Raw genomic sequence first — 26,020 nt, 5'->3', positions numbered from 1 at the left:
AGGTTTAAGCTTAATATATAAAGAAATAAACTAATAGTCACTTAAAGCAGGAGTAGAGCAAAAGAGAAGGAAAGGAGTGGGAAGATGTGGAGGGCATGATGCGAGTATTTGTTAGGGGTTACAGTGAGAGTGACAGAATATGAGGAGGACGATAGTGTAGAGTAGGTAAAAGTAGTGCAGTGACGGTAGAGAGTGTGTGTAGTGGCAGTAGGGGGGATGGAGTGGGAAGAAAAACTGGGTTATGGAAGGGGGAGATTACTACAGTTACAGATTCAGGTTGAATTGAAGTGGTTATGTACAGCTGTTTTGAAGGAAGCAGTGCTTTGGGAGGAGCTAATGGTTTGAGGGAGGCTATTTCAAATGTTAGCTATTAGCCAGGAGTACAGTAATTGGCCAGCATATAGTTTAGGTCTCTGAATATGGAGGAGGTGCTGGTTTTCAGATCTTGGGGACCTATTGGAATAGTAGTAGGAAAATAAGGAATTTAGGGCAGTGCAGTCCTGAGGTTTTGTGAGTAGTTTGTGTGTGGTAGTTAGTTGTAGATAAGTGAGGGTGTGGGGGAATGAGCCAGTTCATTTTTTAGAGGTGTGCAGTGATAGGTGGAATGGCGGGAGTTGGTAGCGAATTTGGCAATTTTGTTACAGCATATTTCTAGTTTAGTATTAAGTGAGGACTGGAAGTTGGTTAGCAATGGGGTACCATAGACAAGAAAAGGAAGTGGACAGGTGGAGGTGAGAATTTGTTTTGAAGGGACAGAAAGTAAATGTGTGTGTCTGTAAAGAAGTCCTAGCTTTTTGTGCATCTTACTGAGGTTATTTTGAATGTGTAGGTCTTTATCCTTGCCACTGTAGCCCAGGCCATGGCTGAAAATCCTGCAGTCCATTTATCCAGTTAACAAAGAAACTAAATAAATTAAATTCTTTTGTTACATATGATGATACTAGACTTAGAATACACAACCCCTGCTAAGTAACATAGGTTTCATGGCTTTCCCTATTACTAAACTTGAACTGCACTACATGCGTTACAGCCTTAAAGAATGAACATTCTCCAGATTAAGGAGTGTGGAAATACAAGTCTAAATATTATATTCCTGCAAGTGTCCACTCTTATTTCATGCCTAAAAGTTTTACTGCATGTTTAACATTGCATATAGTTATCAGAAACAGTCAAGTGGTTAACATTTTAGCTTAACCGTGTGCAAGTCACCTTGACAGATGCTCTAAAGGTAAAGTATGTAACTTTAAACGGTTAAAGAACCTTCTGTAAATTCATCTAGTTTACTCAGATTTCTTCCATAAAACAGTTTACAGCATTATTTACTCCATGTTCAGGATCTTAATCTACCTCTGTAAACACTTGGCAACTCTGTCACACCCTCCACTTCACTTTATTAGACTAACACATTATGCATGCCACCGTGTTGTCTTCTTGACTTGCGTGGTCACAAAAATGTCAAGTAAATATGTTAAATTAATAAAAATTTTCTTAAAAATGTCCTCAAATTATACTGATTATTCTGTAAAAATTCCATGCACTGGATGTCTCAGTCTTTCTTTGACTTTATTGCACCAAAATGTTGCTTGAACTGTTCTCTGTGGTCTGTGCTGTAAATGGGCCTTTCCCAGCTGGATTAACCTCATTCACACAGTCAAATAAAATTATGTTTGGACGATCCAGTTAGAGATATTCACATCCTCGTCTCAAAGAATTTACTGGGAGTGGTCAAGAAAGGCATGCTGTGATAAGATAGAACCCACACACTAACATTTCGGCAACAAAATAAATGGTTTTATTACTAAAGAGATGGTTGAATCTGATTGATACTGGGAGTCAGGAGTTCAGCCCTCACTAATGCCAAAAAATCATTTTTGGCAGAAACTGATAGGGCTAGTTAAACTTTCAACTGAAATCAGTTAACTGAGATTTGATATGAAAAACAAAATAAAACCTTTTTTCCAGTTTCAAAACAGTTGCACAAAAACTGCCCCATTTTATTTGCACATCCACTCTTCTGTTCTGGCTAGATAAATTTACAACAGTTGGGAACTCGCTGTTCTTTTGAGGAAAAATAATCTATACTGCAATGCCAAAGAAAAGTTAGAATCCAAGCTAAAGAAATGCGTGTGTGTTGCTACAAAGATGCAAAGGACATTCCTATAAAACTTGAATGGATCATAGAACTGGACCTAACCATTCCGTTAACCCTCAGTTTCTTTGCTGTAATGATGCATCTGTAGTGTTGTGTTGGTTTAATTTTAAAGCAGCGAGTTTTACTGCCTTCTGCTCCTGCTGTTCTTGGTACTTCCTTGAACTTCACAAACTGTGTTTGGAAGCCTATCTACCAGTGGGGAAAACCTTGCAGTGCATCATCACAGTCATGTGTCAGGTGTTCCACATGACCTGTGCTCAAATTACACCAAAATTTTAAGTGCAACATGAGGAAGATCCAATTTGTCTCTTAAGTTTGCTTACCCACAAGATAACCTAGACATGCTCTTATTATAGCAGTGACAAGGACTAAGAAAACACTGTGATTAACATGGTGCTCTAGTAACACATGGAAAATGCTAGCTCCCGGAAAAAAAAAGCCTGACTTGGAATAATTTGGTAAAGCTGTCAGTAGGGTCAGCAGGGTACACATTCAACTCTGATGTTTGAAGTTTAAAAGGCTGTGAGCCCTATCATAATACCAATTCACTGGATTCTTGCTTCGGTACTGAAAATGCGGTGTAGCTGGCCTAGGATATCATTCCTCAAATAAAATATTAAGCACAAGTCCCACCTGCCTATGCTGGTGGTAGCCCAGGTGACCGTTAGGGTCCCTTGGCAGTTGTCAATAAAAAGAACAGGTAGACTACCTTGCTGTACTGGCCACATTTTTTCCAGTTTCTGTAGTTAGCACTCTGGGTCTCCTTGGGAAAAGGTCACAAGTTAATTGGGATCTAGTACATCAACAAACAGGTGTGTTCTATGTTCAATGTAATAGTATGACAGGTGATAGAAATCAAATAGGTTAGCTGAGGAAGGAGTGATAACTCCACTGTAGACGCTTGCATTGTGCAGCTTAGTTTCTTCTGACCACTCTTACTATTGCTTGCTATTTTCTGTACATCCTACCATAAAAATGCATTAACCATTTGCACTGCATATCTCTCAATATTATCACCTAAAGTGTCACATGACCTATACTAGCAGTACTCCTCATAACACTGAGAAGCACTATCTGCATTTCTTAAGCCACCATCCATTATGTCAGCCAAGAACTATTTTTAAACTGTCACTAGCCATCTGTATTGCCAGCACCACTGTCACTTTTCCAGTCCATCAGCATTTTTACTACATCAATGGCATGGTATTCATGTAGCATATACAAAATGCACTTCAGAAATCTGCATCACAGTGTTCCTGTTTGGTACATTATATATATATATATATATATATATATATATATATATATATATATATACACACACACACACACACACACATACATGTGCGTGTGTGTATGTATGCATATGTATGTATGGGTCCCCTTCAAAACATCTAAAACCCATAACCTTTAATTTCATAACACTGAGACCAGAACATCTAAAACCCAAAATATCTAAAACCCATAACATTGAATTTCATAACATCTAATGGTACAAAATCACATGAAAATAACATCCCCTCCACACATAATGACATATAATGACACCAAACTACCAAACACACTTTTTACTACATGTCTGCAGGGGGGTTAGGAAATTAACTGTAGTGCGATCTCGGAGTTGGTATATTTAATTTACGGGGGGGGGGGGTTGCCCCCTGCAAAAACATAGTAAAAAGTGTTTGGTGTCGTTATATGTGGAGGGAATGTTATTTTCTTGTGTCTGTAGTGTTAGATGTTATGAAATTTGATGTTATCGGTTTTAGATGTTCTGGTCTCAATGTTATGAAATTAGATGTTATAGGTTTTAGATGTTTCAAAGTAGACCTCTACATATATATATATATATATATATATATATATATATACACACACACACACACACAAACATACATATATACGTATACATACATATATATATATATATATATATATATATATATATCCCAAGACCATAAAGGCGAAACTTCAAAAAAGTGAAAGTGCATAAGCATGAATCCGAATATCTCAAAAACGCACTTATGCATTTACGCTACATTACGTGAAGTGTTTGGCTGGGATGGCATCCGGAATTTAAGGTGAGTGAGTATATGTGAGTGTTTTTGTAAGTTATACATGTGGGCTAGGGCAGGGAAGTGGAAGTATGAGTGATGGATGTGTTGGTGTTTGTGTGGTGTGAGTGTGTGTGTGTGTGTGTGTGGGAATGTAGAATGTCTGGGTGTGAGTTTTTTTTTTTTTTCTGTTTGTGTGATCTCGGAGTTGGTATATACAAGTAGCGGGGGGATGGGGGGCACAGCCCCCCACATGGGGGTGCAGGGGGGCTTGCCCTGTGCTTACATGTAGTGTAGGGTTGTATAATTTGTGTGGTGTGCGTGTTGTGTGGTGTATGTTGTACGTATGTTCGTGATTGTGTGTTTTGCTTTTGGGTGTCAGGATTGTCAGTCGTTTGCCTTTATAGTTTCAAGATACTGAAATTCGAGATTTCAGTATTTCTTGATAAAGGGGAATTATATATATATATATATATATATATATATATATATATATATATATATATATATACATACATACATACATACATACATACAAACTTTAGCATAACTGGCAACAGTACCAGTATAATGCTGGAGCTCTGCCTCATAATTTTACCATCTAGTATCTAGTATTAGCAGCATCATTACTGCACCATCAGTTCCACAATGTCAGTCTGCTGCAGTATCACCACCATTCCTAGACAAGTGATGCTCCTGGTTGACACCATCTGTCGCACAAAACCCAATAACTTTTTTTTTTTTTTTTTGTTACAGCCCACAGTTCCAAAGCCTAGTTTATATTAGGATTACTCACTTCTGTTCATTTTTACAATTACATGATGCTGTATTTCTTTTTAAACCAGAAAGACACTAACCTTCTAACTTCCAGTTATGGCAGGCTGTGAGCAGTGAGTTTATAAGTATGTTTCCTTGAAACATCAGCAGTTTAGTTGTACACATAAGTATACCCGAGTATTGTTCCTCCCCTTTTTCTGTAGTAATAAAGTCCAATTAAATGAAACTGTTTGCATATGAGGAAAACAGCAGTCTCTCCAATGAAATAGAAACTTCAAGTGCTTCGCTCTTAAATGTGCAAGGCTGTGACTGCAGTCATGGTGGACCACAGTGCTTTGGAGCAGGCTGCAGTAGAAGACACAAATGTACCTGATCAGGTATCAGATGTGGATAAAAACTAAAAACAAATTAGAAAATTATGCAAAAAGTTCAAACAGGCTAAAAGAAATAGAAAAAAATTTAACATACTACTCTGATGCAATTACAGAAGGACGTGAGGCAGATCAGAATGTATGCCTCTGATAATCAAGTGAAACTAGAGTTATTAATAAAATATCTTATCTGATAAGACACAGAAGACCATGCCGAAATGAAAAACTACAAGGTCAAGCAAACAGAAGTAACAGTGCAGTCAATGGCTTACTGTCCTTGAAATGCAGAATATAGGAGACTACAAATGTGCCTTGTTTTGGGTTAAGGAGCTTAAATAGAAAATACAGATGTGTACGCTTACCATAAATGTAGATATTCCAGTTTACTCACTGTTGCAGTCATCACTTGTGGGTTTATCCCTACTGGGTAGCCCTCGGCTGGCCCATATACCAGAGTAAAGATTCTCCCTACTGCCTTGGCTGCTGTCACCTGGGACTGACATCAGGTCATCAGTGGTATAAAGCAGGGCAGCCGACGCCATTACATCAGTTTTTTTGCTCTAACCTATAGGATTCCCTGTCAAGAAGGCCTGAGGAAGGTCAATCTGGTGGATGCCCATAGGCATATATAGGTGTGAATGGATTTGAGAGAGAAAGAGAAAAGAACAGGGGGAAGGAGGGAGGGAAAATAGGACTGCAACAGTGAATACACTCAAACATCTACATTTATGGGAAGTGTACACAACTGTACTATGTTCTTCATGTTTCACTGTTGCAGTCATCACTTGTGGAAAGATTCCCAAAGCTGAAGGAAGGGTGGATGGAATAAGGAAAGAAACAGTAGAAAAGGCTGGACTGTTCTAAGTAGGGCTTAGCATGCCCTGCAGAACTGCAGAGGCAAAGCCTGCCCAGGTTTTGGAGAATAGAGGCAAGTGGTAGTGTTTGGTGAAGGTGTGGACAGAAGTCCAAGTGGCAGCTTCTAGGATGTCCTTGGTAGGGACCCCTCTTAGGAAAGCAGTGGAAGTAGATGCTGCCCTAATGGAATGGGTTTGAACGGTCTTGGGCAGAACTTTCCCATGGAAGTGGTATCAGAAATGGATACAGTGTGATATCCATTTAGAAATGATCTGCTTGGAAATAGGTTTCCCCTCTGCTCCTGGGGCGAAGCTGACCAGGAGCTGGTCAGTCTTCCTGATAGATTTGGTTCTATACAGATAGCATCTAAGGTGTCTGTGCACATCTGCTGAATGAAGGATTCTTTCCCTGCTGTTCTGAAAGTTAGGAAAGAAGGTGGGAAGGTGTTTAGCCTGGTTCAATGTTATGTCAGATACCACATTAAGCATAAAAGATGGATCAGCCCTAAGGGAAACCCTGTCTGCATGGAAGATAATGAAGGGCTCAGTGGCCATGAGTACTTGCAGCTCAGAAACCCTCCTGGCTGAGGTTATGGCCAGCAGGAAGGTGGTCTTCCAAGAAAGGTGTTTTAGTTCTCCTGAGGCAGCTGGTTCAAAGGGAGGGCAAGGTCAATTTTTCCAAGACACAGTTCAGGTCCCAGGCAGGTGTGGGTGGCCTGATGTGAGATACTCCTCTAAGAAATTGTTTTAGCAGGGGGTGGGAGAACAATGGCTGCTCTGTATGACAATGGGCAGAGATAGCGGAGGCATGAATTTTGATGGAAGAGTAAGATAATCCTTTTACTACTAGCTCTGCCAGTTAGTCTATAAAAAGGAAAAAGAGATGGCAGGGAGCTGCTTGTACCTTTAGTTTGGCACCAGGCATTGAATCCTTTCCATTTTGCAGTGTATGATTTTCTGGTGCTGGGCCTCCTGGCCTCCTTAATTATGTCCAGGATCTGCTTGCTCAACAGTGGGTTGTTATCCACCTTTGGGGTATCAGCCATGTGGATAGGTTGACAGTTTGCAGATTTGGATGCAGTACTAACCCTTTTGCTGGGGTTGGAAGTCCTTTTGAGAGAGGCAGGTTCCTTGGTTAGGCTGAGCAGCAAGGGGTACCAATGTTGCCTGGACCAATATGGAGCAATTAGGATGGCTTTTGGCCCTTCCTCCCTGATCTTTAGCAGTACCCTTGGTATCATTGGCAAGGGGGGAAATGCATAGACAAACAGGTTGCCCCAGTGGAAGGAGAGACCATCCACTTTCCAGGTTTTTGGGTAGAACCCCCTGGTGCAGAACAGGTCCAGTTGGCTGTTCAGTGTGGAAGCAAAGAGATCCACCTCTGGGGTTCACCAAGCTTGTGTTATGCAGAAGAAGGTTTCCCTCTGAAGTTGCCATATGTCGGGATCCATTAAATTTCTGCTGAGGTAGTCTGTTGGGGTATTGTTCTCCCATGGGAAGTACTGGGCTATCTGATTAAGGCCCATCATTGAGGCAGTCTGCCAGAGAAGCATGTCCAAATGGCAAAGCAGGTAGGAGTGAGTTCCCCCCTGCTTGTTGATGTACCACATGACTGTGTTACTGTCTGTCCTGATGAAGAGCACCTCTGGTTCCAGGTGTTTTTTTTAAAGGTGTGATAGCCCCGAGTACTGCCATCATTTCTTTTAGGTTAATGTGTAGGTCCTTGAGGTCCAAGTGCCTTGGGTGCACATGTTGCCTAAGTGTGCCCCTCAGGCTTTGTTTGAGGCATCCATGGTGATAGTCTGGCCATGGGGAAGAAATTGAAAGGGAAGGCCCTTGTTCAGTGTGCAGACTTCTACCCACCATAGGAGTTAGTCTTTTAAGCAGGGGATAAGGGGCAGATTTTCTACAGAGACAGAGTGCTGGCACCAGATGTTTTTAGGTACCATTGCAGTTTTCTCATTCATAGTCTGGCCAAGGGCACCAACAGGATACAGGATGCCATGTACTCCACAGCCTGAAGGAACTTCCTTGCTGTGAGGTGCTTTCTGTAAGCCAATTGGGTGAAGCACTGGGGCAGGAAACTCTTTCTGGAGAGAAGCCGGCTCTTTGGGGGGTATATCCAGGACAGCTCACAGGAAGGTGGTCTGGAAATTTGATTTTTCCCTGTTGATGGTAAATCCTAGAGAGGTTAACAGGGTTTTGACAAAGTCGAGGTCTTACTGAAGCTTTTCCCTACTGTCTACTTGGATGAGGTAGTTGCCCAGATCGTACCTCTCAACCATACTGAATTACTCTGTTTTTACTGAGTTTTGGGGTCCAAATGAAGGGGTGTCATGATTACAGAGTGATGTCCCTTAATTTCTGATTTTTTTCTTTATTTTCTTAATTTTTTTTTTGAATATCGCAGAGCTGATGTCATCACATGTGCGATGATGTCAGCTCTGTCAAGGCTATCAGCCAGTCGGAAATGAGCTCACGTCATAATTTCTAGCTGCAAATGCGAGCGGGAAACAGCACTTATTTTGATTTATTCGCAGCAGCAAAGAGCGAGCAGGAAATGTTAGCGGTTTGGATTTAGATGCATTAGCAGCAGTAGCTGAGCCGGGAAATGCACTTGTTTCATGGATTGGATTTATTAGCAGCAGCCAGGCCGGGCAATCATCAGTGATGTAACAGGTTTGGACTCGAGTTTTGTGTGTGTGTGTGTGTGTGTGTGTGTGTGTGTGTGTGTGTGTGTGTGTGTGTGTGTGTGTGTGTGTGTGTGTGCGTAAATGCCCCCATGTAATACACATGATGGCAAGAGGTATTCAGGCTCAAACCCCGTACCTTTGGTACAGGGTAAAAAGAGCCTAAAGACCTTAGCCACCAACCATTTCTGAGCTTTGTCTAGATTTTTTGTGCTAAGAGTTGAGAGCTAAGCCTACGTAGAGAAGTGAACAGAATTTGTATTCCCCCATTATTGGCTTTGTTCAGGTTTTTTGTGCTAAGAGGTTGAGAGCTATGGTGAGAATTGAATTCACTACATGATAGCCATTAAGTTTCAGTCTTCCTATTTTTTAGGGGACTGCTGATTTGGCATAGTGGTATGTTGCTCTGACTGTGGTGGATAGGGTCCTGGGTTCAAGACTTGCCAGTGAAATGCATGGTGGTAACAACATTTTATTCTAGCAACTTTCCAAAATTATACAAGCAATATTTAAAATGTATCCCTGGTAAGTCCCTAGCCACCACCACTTGTGAGCTTTGTCCAGGTTTTTGTTCTAAGAGTTGAGAGCTATGGTGAGAAGTGAGAACTGAATTTGTATTCCCCCATTACTGGCATTGTTTCTCCAGGTTTTTTGTGCTAAGAGGTTGAGAGCTATGGTGAGAACTGAATTCACTAAATGATGGTCATTAAGTTTCAATCTTCCTTTTTTCAAGAAACTGCTGATTTGGCATAGTGGTATGTTGCTCTGACTGTAGTGCATTGGGTCCTGGGTTCAAAACATGCCAGTGACATGCATGGTGGTAACACATTTTATTCTAGCAACTTTCCAAAATTATATAAGCAATGTTTAAAATGTGTCCCTGTTTTTTGACCCCCCCCCCCCAAAAAAAAAAAAAACTGAAGTTGAAAATTAGTGTGAGAAGCTATGCAAGATACCTATGGCTTACACTACTGTCATTCTATTTATAGTGTGGGTGTGGAAGTAGACTTTTATGATGGAAATGTTCTGAATTGGGCAGTTTTGTCATTATTGGTTCATGCATTTTGTTTCATTGCCTACAGTACAGCCTACTGGAAAAATGTTCAAACAATAAATTTAAAATGCGCTAACAAGTGTGCTGTATTATGCAAGGAATATAACTTAATAAAATCAGGAAGGTGTATCAAATAAAAGAACACATGTATGTTTCTTGTTTTGTGTGCAAGGGGCCAATGATTTGAACAGCCGAAAGGTAATCTTTATCCACCACTGGCCAGATGCATTTTCTTTGGATGTGGCATGTGAGTTTCAATGCTATTTCAATGAATGTGAGTTTCAAGGGCAGAGAAGTCTTCATGCGAAGTCTACTTTCATTGCGAGACAGTATTACTTTGTTTAGGAGATGTCTGTTAGTGTTTGTGCATTGCTGTGCTGCAAAATGTAAAAATAAAATCCAAATAATCATTGTAGAAGTAAAGCAGTATGCACACATTAGTGTTTATGGTAAATGGGGAGAAATCACCAAGTAATAGGTTACTGGAATGGCTGCAGGGGGACTCTGGTGCCATATTTTGGTTGTCTGTTCTTCAGTTTGCGTTTGAAAGTTGTTATCCCACAATTCCATTGGGTGGGTGGGGTTATGTAATTATGTATGCAAATTAGGTGTTAATTGGCATACAGATTTGTCCCTATTTTTCATGGGACTTGGCCAGATTTTTGATGTTACCAGGTTGAGAGGTATGGTCCAGATATGGGTAAATGTGGCTGTTTTGCTGCCTGCAGCAAGCAATAACTAGGGCTAGGCATTTTGTGAAAACCCTGGGAGCAGTAGAAAAGCCAAAGGGCAGAGCAGTGAACTAAAAGTGTTGCGAGCCTGCCCTGAAGCAAATGAACGTTCTGCAGGATTCCCTTATTGGAATGTGAAGGTAGGCATCCTTTGGGTCCAGGGTAACAAGCCAGGCATTTATAGTCAGCATGGGCAAGAGTTTTTGGAGCGTAAGCATTTTGAATTTTGGCACTTGCAGGGAAAGGTTTAACGTGGATAGATCCAGAACAGGGCGCCAAGTCACTCTTTCCTGGTTACCAGGAACAATCTGGAATAAAACCCTTTTCTGGCTTGTTCCTAGGGTACAGGCTCCACCACTTTTTGGGCACAGAGTTTCTGAATTTGAGGACCTCTGCCCACGGACTTGCAGGTATGTCTGGGTACACTATTAAGATTAGTCTTTTTTTGAAGGAGAATCTGTATCCCTGGAATATGATTTTTAGGACCCATTGATCCTTTGTGATGAATAGCCAATTGTCCTTGTAAAGGGATAGCCTTCCTCCTAACCTTTGGGGGGGGGGGCAAAGGTGGGAGAAGGAGTCCTTGCAAGTCTTTAGGGTAGGAAGTGGACTTAGAACTCCCTGCCCGGGGGTAGTAGAGATCCACTGTCTGGGCCTCTGTTGTCCTTGTGGTTGCTAACTGGGAGGTATTGTCCCTGTAGCCTTTCCTTGGCACAGGCCTGGATTGGGAAGGAAAGGACCAGTGTTTGATGGGGAAGTTCCTGCTGAACCTGGGAGGATGGACCTGGAGGAATTCTTTAACTGTCTGCATTGATTTAGCCTTATCCTTCATTTTCTTGACCACCACCTCAGCCTTAGATGCAAACAAGCGGTCCTTATCCAGGAGGGCATCTAGGAGTTTGGATTTAACATGATCAGGCAGAGGTTGCTCTTTCAGTCATGCATGCCTCCTAATGACTGATCCCACCACAGCAGCCATGCTAGAGGCTTCAAGGGTATCATATCCGCAATGAAGGGAATGCTTTGTTACTTGACAGCTGGAGTGCAAGAGCTCCCCTAGCTCCCTGGAAACAGAACTGTCTGGCAAGGATGAAATCTTCTGCTTTAATAGTTCCAAGATAAGTTGCTGATATTTTAACATATGGAACTGGCAGTTAAGAGCTCTAACAGCTAAGGTAGCAGAGGTGTACACTCTTTTACCCCATCTGTCTAGAGCTCTGCTGGCCTTGTCTGAAAGAATAGGATTTTTGGATGAACTGGCCTTAGCCCCTTTGGGTCCCTGGGTGATGACCTCTGGGTCTGCTGCAGGATTTTTGAACAAGTACGAGTGTCTGACACCCTGAAATACCGGTCTGGTTTTCTAGGTGCAGAGGGGCAGGGCATCAGGTGTGACGCTAGACTCTATAAAAACATCCTCCACCACATCCAAAATGGGAGGAATGGCAGATCCAGAAACTCTCTTAGCCTCTTCTTAGACTGGGTATAATCCTGAGCTTCCCAGTAGAAATGTTCATTAAGGGTATGTAAGGTCTCAAAGGAGAGGTCCTCAAGGGGGATGCATATGGGATGGACTCCTCTGCATCAGGATCCTTAAAGGTGGTAAGATGCTGTTGCTCATCGTCTGAATCCAAGTAATCAGACTCTTCAGCATCAGGTTCTGACAGAATCTCAAGAGAAAGATCACTTTTCCATTTGGATGGGGTGGTCTGGTTACCTCTGATAAGTGAGATAAGGTCATCCACCATCTTAAAGAGTTGTGACTGAGCAGGTTGCACTTGAAGATGGCGGCTAGGAATTGTTTTTTCTGGGAGTGGTCTTGCTCTTAGGCCTCAGTGCTTCAATGAGCCTGGGTGTGGCTGTAGCTGGCGGCATGGTAGTCGGCCTTTGTCTGGCATTGATTGTCTGGAAAACCGCTTTGGAAGCCGGTGCTTGCATAGCAGCTCTGGACCCAACCGTGGGGCTGACAACTGAAGTATAAGCAGATGTAGACTGTTCTGGCAGCATACCGGACTCTGCATGAGTCTTGGTAGAGGCCTGTGAATGAATAGCTATGGGCATCAGGGGCTGCATAGGCACCTCACTGAATTCCAGTGTACTGATGACTGGCTTCAAGGAGGAGTCATCTGAAGGCCTAGTTTTATGTGGTTTGTCCAGTTATCTTTTCTCTTTTTGGGGAATATCCACTGAATGCTGACAGATGGATGCCATTAAGTATTGTGCAGACCTGTCTTTGAAATGTCTAGCTACAAATTCTGCTCTACGGCGAATGGTCCTAGAGTTAAAGAGGGTGCAGAACCGACACCTAGGGATGTCGTGGTCTGGGCCTAAACAGGTTACACACAGGTTATGGAAGTCTCGGTGTTGTATTTGTTTTCCACAGCAGAGATATTATTTACTTTTTCGGACATCGGTTAGTGCAAGAAAAAGATCCCCAATGGGGTACTTAGCTTTAATCGTTTTCACCTTCACTCTGGCAACATCCAACCAACTCGCACGCAAACTGCTTCTGCTTCGGGCTCCATGGCAAGAAAGACTGATGTAATGGCGTCGGCTGTCCTGCTTTGTACCAATGATGACCTGACATCAGTCCCAGGCAACCGCAGCCAAAGCAGGAGGGAGAATCTTTACTCTGGTATTCGGGCCGGCCAAGGGCTACCCATTAGGAATAACCCACAAGTGATGACCGCAACAGTGAAATCCGAAGAACACCTCAAAATTTCTTGAGGCCATCTTAAAGGGGCTATATTATTTGAAGATGATTGGTCATACTTGGAAATAAAAGGGGACTGCAATGCCAATAAGACTATTTCTAAAGAAAGAATGGACCCAAGGTATGTGTACCACTGGGTGAGGACTGTCACAAGTTAAATTATTGAGATCAGCTCCCAGAGGGAAGGCAGAAATTATCTCATGGTATTACTGTCAGTTGAGAGTTCATTTCAGCAGGGGAATTACTTATTTTATAGGGGACTATTAAGTATTTAAGAGAAGTGTTAGGAATTTTGCCACAAGATGGACCTAAACCACAATGATCAATTTATGCAAGTGTAAATAGGAAAGAGGGCTGAGATGACAGACATGTTGTAAGTAAACTGCATGCTCAGTTGCAACATGTGAAGTGCTGCACTGACAATAAGTTAAGGGAGGACTGGCCTCACTTGCTAGACTCCCCAGTGCCTGTCAAGTATGTTGGGGGGGCATGGAGATCTTTATGCTATGCAACCCGCTGTAGAAAATTCCAGATATTCAGAATGGAATTGCCTCTGTAAGAACTTCTACACTCTGAGACAACCTTGTGCTACATACCCTGGTGTTCTGTGTGTTTGCTAGAGATCTAAAGGGAATAAGCTGGCCTGCTGATACCATGTACTTCATGGTTTTTGTAAGCTATGGTAGTTTAAAATGCAGCTAAATGAGTTGTTAGTGGAGTTTTCACCACAACTGGTAGATTTATCACAAGTACAATTGTGCAAAATCTTACCATAACAGCAGATGTCCTTCTCTTCTCTGTTTCAATATTCATTACTAGAGGGATTCCCAGCCAAGGGTAGCCCAACGTCCGTAGCAAATACACCAAGGCCTTAGGATTTTGTAGATGTTGTATGTCACGTGTATGCTCCCTGCTCAAGGAGTAGGGCACAAAGGTGACGTATGGACATATATACCTCAGAAATGAATAGCCCTAAGAGGAATAACAGTCCTAGGACATAGGAGGGGCATGTGCATTCAGAAGGAGAAAAGGAAATGAGAGTAGAAGGGGGGAGGCAGTGAACACTCCAACAGTGAAGAGAAGGACATCTAGTGTATGAGAAGATCATACACAACCTGTACTATGGCCTTCCATATCACTGTTGCAATATTCATTACTAAATGGAGAGTACAAAAGTTCAAGAGGAAACTTGGAAGGAAGAATCCAGAAGTGCCCTCAAGAAACCCATGCAGGACAGCTCTGGCAAAGCCAGCTCTTGCTCTGGAAAAACATCCAATTTGTAATGTTTAGTAAAGGTATGGGACATAGGTCCAAGTAGCAGACTCAAGGATGCAATTAGTATCCAAGCCTTTGAAAAAAGCTCCAGAAGAAGCCACATCCCTGGAAGAATGAGCCTTTACAGAAGCAGAAAAACTTTTTTCCCCTGAAAGGAACAAATGGAAATGGCCTTAGAGATCCACTAAGAAATGGCTTGTTTAGAAACAGCAAAACCTGAAGATCTAGGATGAAAAGAAATAAATAGCTGCTCAGACTTGTGAATGGCCTTAGTCTTATCCAAATAATATAGGAGCTGTCTATGCAAATCTAAGTTGCGAAAAATCTTCTCACTAGTAGACTGAGGAGATGGAAAAAAGGAGGGCAAATTAACAGACTGATTAAAAAACAATTCACTAATCACCTTGGACATAAAAGAGGGATTAATATGAAGAGACAACCTGTCCCTATGAAAAAAATGAAAAAGGAAGAATAGCCATCACAGCCTGGAGGCCAGACACTCTCTTAGCTGAAGCAAGGGCCAAAAGAAGAACAGTCTTCCACACTAGGTTGAATAAGGAGAAAATAACAGTCAACTATCGGGTGCCAGAATCCAACACATGCACGCGAGTCACTCCGCAACAAGTACAAGTATGACTCTGTCATTGTCCATGTGGGTGTGAATGAACTGAGACGCACCTCCTGGACTACATGAAAAGAGACATGGTGCAGCTGTCGGATTACGTTGCCCAGGCAGATATGACCCTAGCCCTGTGCAGTATCCTACCATCACCCAGAATGATGCCGCAGTACAAACAAATAATGACTGACTTCAACAATTGGCTACGTTTCTGGTGTCATTCTAAGAGGATTCAGTAACCTGTCTGCTTGGGATGACATGACTGATGGACCTTGATGCTTTGCCAGAGAAGGCCTGCATGTGTCACCCCTGGGTTTCTAGATACTGGCTAAGGCTCTTGCTACCCCTATAGTGCCTTTTTTTAGGTGGTGTTCCAAAAATCAAATTACCACCATAACAGCTATAAATAAATGCAGTCTGAGGGTTATGCTGCTCAATGCTAGAAGTCTAAATCTCAAGATGCACTCACTCGAGGCAGTCCTCAAAATGGAGAACACTGACATTTGTGTTGTAATGGCGACCTGGTTTAAAGTGGCAGAAAGCACCACTGCACTACCAGGCTATAACTCATTCCACAGCTTTCGGCCCTGAAAGATGGACAAGCTCCAAAGGTGGTGGTGTCTCCATATTCATAAAAGATATGCACACCTCCAGACTAGTAGCCCAGCATAACAAATCTGAGATACTTCAGCTACAACCAACATTGGGTAAGATGGCGATCCAGATCAAGGCCTGCTATAGGTCCCCAACCATGTCCCTAGACACTCACTCCATGTTCCTAAGCACCCTGGAATCTATCAAGGTCCAACACAACACACTCATACTAGGAGACTTAACTACCCCTCCATCAACTGGGACAACTACTCGAGCACCAATACACTGGCCCAACGCTTCCTGGAATTCATCAATTCCAATGCCCTGGACCAGCTCTTTCTGACCCCCACTAGAGGAAGCAAGATCCTTGACCTGGTTATTACTAACATGGGCGACTGTTACTCTACACCAATAGTCAATCCCTCCCTGGTCAGATTCGACCATAAACTAATCACAGTGGAAATCCACATCTCACCCACATCCCCCACAAAGGTAACCACCTTGAAGAACTTCTCCAAAGCTGACTTTGGGCTCCTAAAAACAGAAGTGGCTAACTTCACGGCACCCATGCCAATGAAAAATAGTTGCATGACTGCCAAATCATACACCAATGCACTGTACGAACATGTACATAAATGCATGGAACTAGCCATATCCAACAGAACCAAGACGCTATCCTCCAAAAAAAGGAAGCCAATTTGGTGGTCCCCTGCCATTAAATTCTACAACAGAAGGAAGAAACTCTTGCAGAAAAAAAGTCCCAAGATTGGAAAAACTCCCTTATTAGCCTCAACAAAAAGTTGAGATCCCTCATGAAATCCTCCAAAGCTAGCTATGAAGGCAGAATTGCGGCAGACACTAAAAACAATCACAAAGCCTTCTATAGTTAATATCAAGAACCTCTACAGCAACACCCAGATTGGCTCCAAGTTACTGCACAATGGTACCTCCTATACCGAGCCAACAGATATTGTCAACATACTGGCTGACAGATTCAGTGCCAACTTTACCCCTCTCTCCCCCCTAAAGGACCAATCACAATACCAGAAGAATGCCAGGCACCCAGCATTAGTGCAGCACAGGTTAAAACTGCATTGTCCAAGGCCAAGAATACAGCTTCCATGGGACTCTATAATATCCCTGGCTGTGTTCTACATGAACTACAAAGTGAACTGGCATCACATCTGTGTGCCCTGTTCAGTCACAGCCTCACCTCAGGCTTTGTCCCTATTGAATGGCGCACTGTTATAGTTATCCTTCTCTATAAAGGGGGATGCAACTACAGACCCTGGGAATTATCGCCCCATTAGCCTGATGAGTCTGATATGTAAAGCTATGGAGTGCATCATCATGGACCTGATTAACAAAGATATAGGAAATCTCCAAACTCTAGACCTCATACAACTTGGCTTTGTGAAAGGGAGATCATGTCTGCTCAACCTGGTTGACTTCTTTGAGTCAGTCACCAGGGCTGTGGATGAAGGTAAGGCAGTGCATACAGTCTACCTCGATCTGGCCAATGCCTTTGATACCATTCCTCACTTGGGAATTATTGATAAACTCACCAAACTAGGCATCAACCCCTAAATCACTAGGCGAGTGGCAAACTGGCTCACAGATAGAACACACAGTGTGAAAGTAGCAGACTCCAAGTCAGACTGCCGACCAGTCACGAGTGGAGTCTCACAGGGGATCAGTCCTGGGTCCTCTCCTGTTCGGCGTGTACTTCTCAGAAGTCCAGGCCAACACACACAGATTCTGGCTGACCAAGTTCACAGATGACTGCAAGCTGGGAGCCATTATTAACTCCCCAAGTAATGCTGACATCCTACACAAAGGCTCACTGAGACCAATGACTGGTGTCGAAACCATGGCCTTAAGCTTAACGCCAAAAAATGTGTCGTCATCCCCTTTGGTAAAAACTCAGTTCCCACTAATTACCACATCAATGGGAGCCCACTGAACACTGAAGGCATTCTAAGCAATCTGGGGATGTAGGTTGACAGCAACCTCTCTTTTGACCAACCCATTGCCACTGTGGTCAGAAAGTCCATTTATGTGGCACAGCTCATTATCAAGGGTTTTATATCCAGGAAGAGAGAGTCATCATCTCTCTCTACTCTTCCCTCATTAGACCAATCATTGAGTATAATATGCCCCATTTGGCATGTACCTCACTTGAGACCTGCAACAGCTGGATTGGCCACATAAGTTCCTCATGAAGAGGATCCTAGGCATTAAACACACGTCCTACATGGACAGACTCAAAAGACCCCGGCTATTCTCCATCTCATATCGCCTACTTAGAGGCAATCTCTGCTTGACTTACAATGCCATGTCTGACCCAGCTCTGTTACAAATGCTACATCTAAAAAAATCCCAATCCCTCCACACCACGCGGTCCAGAGACCTCAACCTCATTACCACAATCAACAGAATATGCTGGAGGGGACAGGTTCCTCACCCAGAGACTGCCCATGCTCTGGAATAGACTTCCCATAAATGTCAAGCAGAGCACCTTGCTGTCCCTCTTCAAGAGAAATCTTGATGAGTGAATGGGTAATAGAAAGTTCATCCCAGGGATCACTCCAGTGGCTCTACTTGACAGAGGCATGGGGAACTAACGTCGGGCCAGGGCACTTGTATGGGCTACGCTTGTAAAGGCTCCAGGGTTATTAGCCTAGTGCACAACTATGTATCTATGTAGACTGTTGTAAGGAAACTAAAGCCACAGGCTCAAAAGGAGCCTGCGTCAATTTTTGCAAGAATAAAATTAAGGTCCCAGGAAGGCTGAATCGGCTTCCTGGCAGGTCTGATATGAAGGACGCCTTTATGAAATTGTTTGACATCAAACCTAGAGGCTAGAAGAAGAATTAATGGCAGACAAGCAGAAATAGCTGAAACATGAGTTTTAACTGAAGAATATGCCAACCCAGCATGGAGCAATTCACACAGATAAGAGAACCAGAGGGACCTACACAGAAGGTGGATCCTGGTTACGAGCAAGGCATGAAACAGAAAATCTCTTACATTTGGTCATAAAGGATTTCCTGGTAGTGGGTTTCCTGGCCTACTGCATGTCCTCAAAAAAGAAAAGGTGCCTAAAAGGGATCAAAACCCTATCACCCACATCAGTTGAAGAGTGGACAATTGAGGATGCATGACAGACCCCTTGTCCTGTGTGAGGAGGTCCACCCAGTGAGGTAACTTGTGGTGATTTCCCTCGTCTAGGTGCATAAAAAGGTGGAACCAAAACCCTATCACCCACATCAGTTGAAGAGTGGACAATTGAGGATGCATGACAGACCCCTTGTCCTGTGTGAGGAGGTCCACCCAGTGAGGTAACTTGTGGTGATTTCCCTCGTCTAGGTGCATAAAAAGGTGGAACCAAAACCCTATCACCCACATCAGTTGAAGAGTGGATAAGTGAGGATGCATGACAGACCCCTTGTCCTGTGTGAGGAGGTCCACCCAGTGAGGTAACTTGTGGTGATTTCCCTCGTCTAGGTGCATAAAAAGGTGGAACCAATGCTGTCTATGGCAAAAGGGAGTCACCAACAAGATTTTGGTGAAGTTTTGCTCCATCTTGAGCAGGACCCTCAGAATAAGAGGAAAAGGCATTAAACCACAGAGAAACATCCCCTTTCAGGAAAAAGAGAGGGCACCCACCTTCCAAGCCAGAGGACAAGGGACTCTGGTGCAAAAAAACAGGAAGTTGTCTGTTCAAAGGGGAGGCAAAAAGATCTACCAGTGGAGTACCCCACTGATGGACAATGTCCAGAAACATACCTCTGTGAAGCATTCATTCATGAGCCTGTGTTATGGACCAGCTCAGACAGTCTGCCACTAAGTCCTGCTCTGAAGGAATATATACCATCTCAAGAGTCACTTGATACTGGACACCTAGGTCCCAAACCTGAAGAACCAGCCTGCAAACAAGGAAGGGCTATGGCCCCCCCCCTTGCTTGTTCATTTATCACATCACGGTGGTATTGTCTGTAAAGATTTTGAGAGGCCCTGGAAGAAAAAGGGAGGGAAAGGCCTGAAGGGCAAAAAGGAGAGCTCTTCTCTCCTTGATATTGATGTGGTCTGACCTCTGATGAGGGGAACAGAGACCCTTGAGCCTGACGGGACTGAAAGAGGCTCCCCACCCCATGTTTGCAGTGTCTGAAAAAAGTTCCTGAACAGGGACTAGGGCATAAAAGGAAGTCCTGGTTTTAGAGAGCTGATGAATCCACCACTGAAGCTAGAATGTTATGCACAAAAGAAGAGGAACTGAAAAATCTAGAGGATGACAGTGTTAGTGACATACTAACCTTAGGAACCCGTGTAGTCTTCTCATATGAAGCCTGGTGGGAGGTACCAAAGGAATGGTAGAGGTCATGAATCCTAGAGCCCTGAGAACCTTTCTGGCCATAACCAAAACCTGAGGAAGAAGACACTGGAAAAAAAAGCAGTCCGAGAAGGAGCTTTAGGTGGAGACAGGGAGGCCAGCACAGGAATGGTCTGGAGCCTGCAACTGAGAAATGCATGACCCTGAGAAGGAACCAGGGCTGATTTATGGAAGTTTATTGTAAACCTCAGGCTTTGCAAGAGATAAACAGTATAGTGAAAGTGTTGAAGCAAGGTCTCGGGGAAGAAGCCTGAATGAGGTCATCCAGATAAGGAAATATTTGAACTCTCCACTCATCCTACAAAAAGCAATCACAGGAGTGAGGCATTTGGTGAAAACCCTTGGGGCAAGAGAAAGGCCAAAAGACAAAGCAAAGAATTGAAACTACAAAGAAGAAACAGAAAAATGCAGAAAACATCCCAAAAAGGAGATGAATAGGGATGTAAATAAAGCATCCTTGAGATCCAGAGAGACCAAGAAAGCCTGGGGAAGAAGAGGAGAAAATAGGGTCTGAAGGGATAACATCCAGAAGGAAAGGACCTTCAGAAAGGTGTTGAGCTGAGAGACGTTCAGAATGGGTCTCAAGTTGCCTTTCTTCCTAGGAACCAGAAGCATTCTGGAATAAAACCCTTTCCCCTCAGGGAATAAGGAAGAGCATGAATGGTGCCTTGAGCTAGAAGCCCTAAAGTTGTTCTGGAAAGAAAGGAAGCTGCTCATGAAGAGGTTGAGGGATGCCCAGAAAGGGAGGAAGGGATTTCCACACCATGAAGTAGATGATGGACCGAACTTCGAGTCCTGAGTGATCCTTAACCAATTGGAAATGGACAGGGAAAGACAAAGAGATATAAAGAAATCTGACTGAGGAAAGGGCAAAACAGATACTTGGATGAAACCTGGTTTGTCTTAAAAAAAGAGGTGTCTGAGTAGATTTAGCAGGAGTACTCCACCTATTACAGTTTCTACCTTGGGGGGGGGGGGTGTCTACGAACAAATGCAGATTTAGAGGGATAATTCCTTTGGAACTTGGGAATAGGAGGAAAAAATAAGCTTCAGTTCCTGTAAGACCTTCCCCTTATCTTACAGAGACTTAAAAAGCACAGCAGCCAAGAGCAAAATAGGTTTGTATTATTAAAAGCATCCAACACTCCAGTCTTAATGTCATCAGGGTAAAGGCTGGAGACGAAGCCAAGAGTAGCTCCTCAAAACAGAACCAAAAGCAGCAGCTCTAGAAAAGGCATCAGCTGCATCATAACTACATTTAATAGAGTGGCAGGCTACTTGACAATTGGAACCCAGTAAGGAAAGGGCCAAGGTCTTCCCTTCAGAACTAGTAAGGCCAGAGATAGCCAGGGATGCCTGAGAAGGAAGGGCTAAAATACGCCTGGTCATATGGGTCTGGTTAATTAACAGCCCAAAAGGCCAAGGTGGAAGTAGTATAGACTTTCTTGTCTAGCCATTCCATGGTTCTGCTGTCCTTGTCTGAAGGAGGCAGTTTAGTAGAAGGCAAAAGCTTAGAGGGTTTTTCAGAAGAAACAGACACTTCATACCTTAAGTTTATTAGAATTAGTGTTTTCAATAAAGACTTCATCTGAATAATTAACATGCAACAAAAGTTTCATATTTAGACCACTGGAACCAGAGTGTATGAACACATTTTGATGGATTCATGCGGGTTAACTAGTTACTAATGAATTATTCCATCCTCAAACCTTCTTGGTTACAATCAATATCAAAAATTTATTCTCCGTAATTATGCACACTGTTGGGTAACAATGGTGCGAGAGTGTATTAGTGGAATGGGACTTTTTGAGTGCAAAAGATTTAAGCTGGTGTTGGAATGTATGGAACTGGTCTTAACCAATAATTTCATGCACTTTGAGGAGGAGTTCTACAAACAAATGAGTGGGATGGCTACGGGCACTGCTTGCTCCCCTTTATATGCCAACACTGTCTCGTTGTATTCAGAAAAGTTTGTTTTTAAAACTCAGTATTTTATCTCCCTTTAGTTATGCTTTTTAAATGATACTAAACATATGGAATGGTACAAAGAAATATTTAGAAGAATGTATTAGTTTTAACAGTACAAGTGATTTTTTAAATTTTACTTACAGTTGTGGAGTTGATGAGATTAATTTTCTGGATGTTACATTAATTAAGGATCTTGATAGAAGTAGATTTTCAGGCTTTACAGGAAGGGGACTTTCTCTAATTCATATTTAAAATTTTTGTAGTGATTACCCCTTCATCAAAAAGAGAGAATAGTAAAGGGACAGTTAGTTTGGGCTGCACGTATGACCTCCCAGTACAAAGATCTGGTTGAAGAACTTGTTAAAACAGAACAGTTATTTTTAGAGTGTGGATACCCAGGTCCTATGTTAAAAAGCTTAATAAATGAAGTCTTGAATGGTTGGAGCTCTAAGTTTATTCCACTTTTGGCAGCTAAGGATGAGGGGTAAAACAAAAATAATACTGATAATGAGGTAAAAGAAATGTATAACAATATGTCCCTCATATTGAAATTTAATCAGGATATGGGGGACAGCCAAAAGATAATCACTAAATATTGGAACACTTTTTTAAAATATACCTAACAATTTAAATATATATATATGATTTAAATATATATTTTTAAAACTGTTGGTATACACCTACAGGAGAGGACATATCAAAAATATTGTAGAAAAGGGGATGAGAGCGAAACAAGTATTAGATAACAGACACAAGGGAAAACAAATGTGGTATGTGCTGCCAATGTACCCATGTGGCACACTGTTAAGACCTAGTACTATCTAGTTAGTATAGGTATGACCTTCAAGGCAAACTAAGCACTTTAATTGTTCCACTAAGGGGGTAATTTAGTTTGCCTATTGCCAAGTTTGTTTTTCCTACTATGTATGGAAAACTGAGACAGCACTGAAAGCCAGGCTATATGAACATTGTTACGATATTAATAAGGAAGATGAAACAAATGCTCTATATAGTCACTCCTTAACATGTACAAATAGCAGGTTGACCGTAATCCAAGGGGTGGACAGTGGGAAACCCTGCTGGAGTATCATGAGTTGCTCTGGCAATTAAGATTGAATGCCAGTACTCCGCTGGGTTTAAATGACCAAATATCTTTAGCCCCAGTTTTAAAATAGAGGGCAGCCAAACTCTATTAACAGTTATCATGAATACATTGGGAATGATAGTGACTGTTTAAATATATATGTAAAGAATTTTTTTCATCCACCTTTGGACATAGAATGATTATATTGATTTTATACTCAGGAATTAGGGTACAAAGGTGTTCATATATTTATCAATTGTAAACATTCATTTTTTTCAATTTTTATGTTTAACATAAAATCATCAGAAACAGGAAATTGTCTTTTTTTAACCAATAATGTTTGTTCCAATGGTTTACATACGAAGGCTTTAATATATGTTAATTATTCTGATGAAGTCTTTTTTGAGACAAAAGCACTAAATTCTAGTAATAAACTAACGTTTGAAGTATTTGGGCTGTGTGTGGCGTTTGCTACAGTTGAGGCATTTTTGAGGGGTTATTAGTACTTGCTGGTGCCTCTGGTTGTCAGCAGTGTTTATTTCTTTGGCCAGCAGAGAAAGACACCAGACAGGACTTAACAGACATACATTTGTGAAGAAACGTACAGGCATCAGGCAACTTGTAAAACTTGTCAGGCTTCACAGAAGCTGGAGGTTGACAAGGAGCACAGAAGCAGCAGAAAAGGAATCTAAAAGAGCCGCCAAAAACAAGAGGTACAGCAGAGGGTTTAGGGGACACCATCTGAATGAGTCAATATCAGAAACCTAAGAACAGTCCCATTTAAAGGAATCCTTTTAGTAATGAATACCGCAACAGTGATGTGGAAGGACATCTACATTTCATACGGATTCATTCTTTGGGATTATAGGCAGTACACAAACATGTCTTGTCTACTTAGATTCTTTTAGTGTCCAAAAAGGGGTCTATTTTAGAACGACAAAAAATTAAAATATTGAGCGCTCACATGACCGATAAATCAGGAATTCGATATTTAGTTTTTTGGATCGCAGTACAGTGAAGATCTGAATATTTGCCCTTTCCTCACTGTAGTGCAATCTCGGAGTGGGAATATATATTTAGCAGGGGGTGTGTGGGGCACAGCCCCCCACAATAGTGATTTTGAGTTCTTGATTATTCGCTCATGTGAGAGTTCGATTTTTTGATTTTTCAGTGTTCTGAAATAGACCCTCCAAAAAGACCATCACTAAGCAAAGGAAACTTAAAACCCCCCCTTCCCAACACACAGGATGAACAAAAATTACTTCAGAAGATGATGGCTAGGGCAGAATCTTGGACACTGGAGGATAGCACAAGTGTTATATATACTACAGGCTTGCTCCTTTGGTTTCAGGTATACAGAGCTTGATATGTAGCTTACTTCTGTTACATTTAAAGAAACAAGACCCAGACTACTAACAATGTGGAAACAAATATGACGGAAAATGACAGAAAGTTTAAGAATTATTGAACTATGTTAAGGCTCAAGGTCTGACATTCCTGCTATGATGTTTTACTGTTTTGTGTGCTTTTAACTTGCTGATCTATTGTTTATATGAAATAAAGTTATGCATGCACTAAAAATTGTAGTCTTTCATTACATGTTATACATCCTCCCCACAGTAAGTATCACCTCATATACAGTCACGGCAAGCTACTTGTATCACCAATGATTCAGCCTCAGGAAAATACATGTCATGTAATGTCAATGCTAAAACCGTACTGTAAATGAATACAACTCCATTTAAACTAGGAGGCTCCTTTCCAGTATATTAAGTTTTATATCAGTCCAAGGGATATAACACACTGGAACTAATGTTATCAATAAAAAACACAAACTCCTGATTCATCAAAAAGCAACATAAAATAATAAAACAAAGTTTTGGCTTCAGGTTTTAACAAATGTGGGGGTAAGTTGAAACCTCCTTATCTCCATGTTTCATGATCTCATTTAATTGTAAAAATGTACAAAACCATTCTCACATCATAAGGCTAGGCTCCAATCAAACACACCCACAGTAGATTAAAAAATGATATTCATTTCCAGTGGTATAAAGCCTTGAGTATGGCCCTGACAACCTGAATTTGACTAGTAGTGATGTGGGTTTGCCCATCCCGGGAAAAAATGGGCAGAGCCAAAAACTTGTAGCTGCAATACAACAGAAGGGTCAGAACATGCAGGCAGAGGGTGGTTGTGTGGTAGACAAAGCCATAGCCTCCAACGAGCAATGCACGGGAACATGTGCTTGCCTAAGGGAAGGCATAGTGGCACCTGTGGTGATTCAAGTCACCCCCTAACCTTTAACTTCTTCAGTTTTATTTTGGCATTTTAAAGAAAAGACCAGTTACAAAAAATATAAATTTCAAAAGAGTGAATTAAAACAGGACACACATTAACAGAGATTACAAACCGTGTCAAATTATGGATATAATTCTAGGTAACATCATATAACTTAGTGAGGATACAGGCATGCCCTTATAGCCAGGATGATAGCAAGGGCACAAGTAACCCTCATGGTTGCCTAAATAATGTCCCTCTCAGATTACTCCAACCCTTGTTGTTTTGGGGCTGACCCCCACCATGGCAAAATGAATGATGGCATGTCCTGCTGGGGATGCTTGATGGTTGGTAGGCCCAGCAGGCAAAAAAAAGATGTATAAAAGGAAAAACTTACAAACCTTTCATGAACCCTTTCTGAC

General features: G+C 42.0%; 1 protein-coding gene across 4 annotated transcripts in view; it reads right to left on the bottom strand.

Moving 5' to 3' along the window:
• The window catches only part of LIMA1 (LIM domain and actin binding 1), a 1,567,671-nt gene that overhangs the window by 798,746 nt on the left and 742,905 nt on the right, over positions 1 to 26,020 (bottom strand). The window lies entirely within an intron of this gene.

The sequence above is a fragment of the Protopterus annectens genome, chromosome 9.part0 (genome assembly GCF_019279795.1).
Source record: "Protopterus annectens isolate FY-2018-M chromosome 9.part0, PAN1.0, whole genome shotgun sequence".
Taxonomy (NCBI): domain Eukaryota; kingdom Metazoa; phylum Chordata; order Ceratodontiformes; family Protopteridae; genus Protopterus; species Protopterus annectens.
The sequence above is the reverse complement of the archived record's forward strand: the minus strand, read 5'-3'. Positions and strand labels throughout refer to the sequence as shown.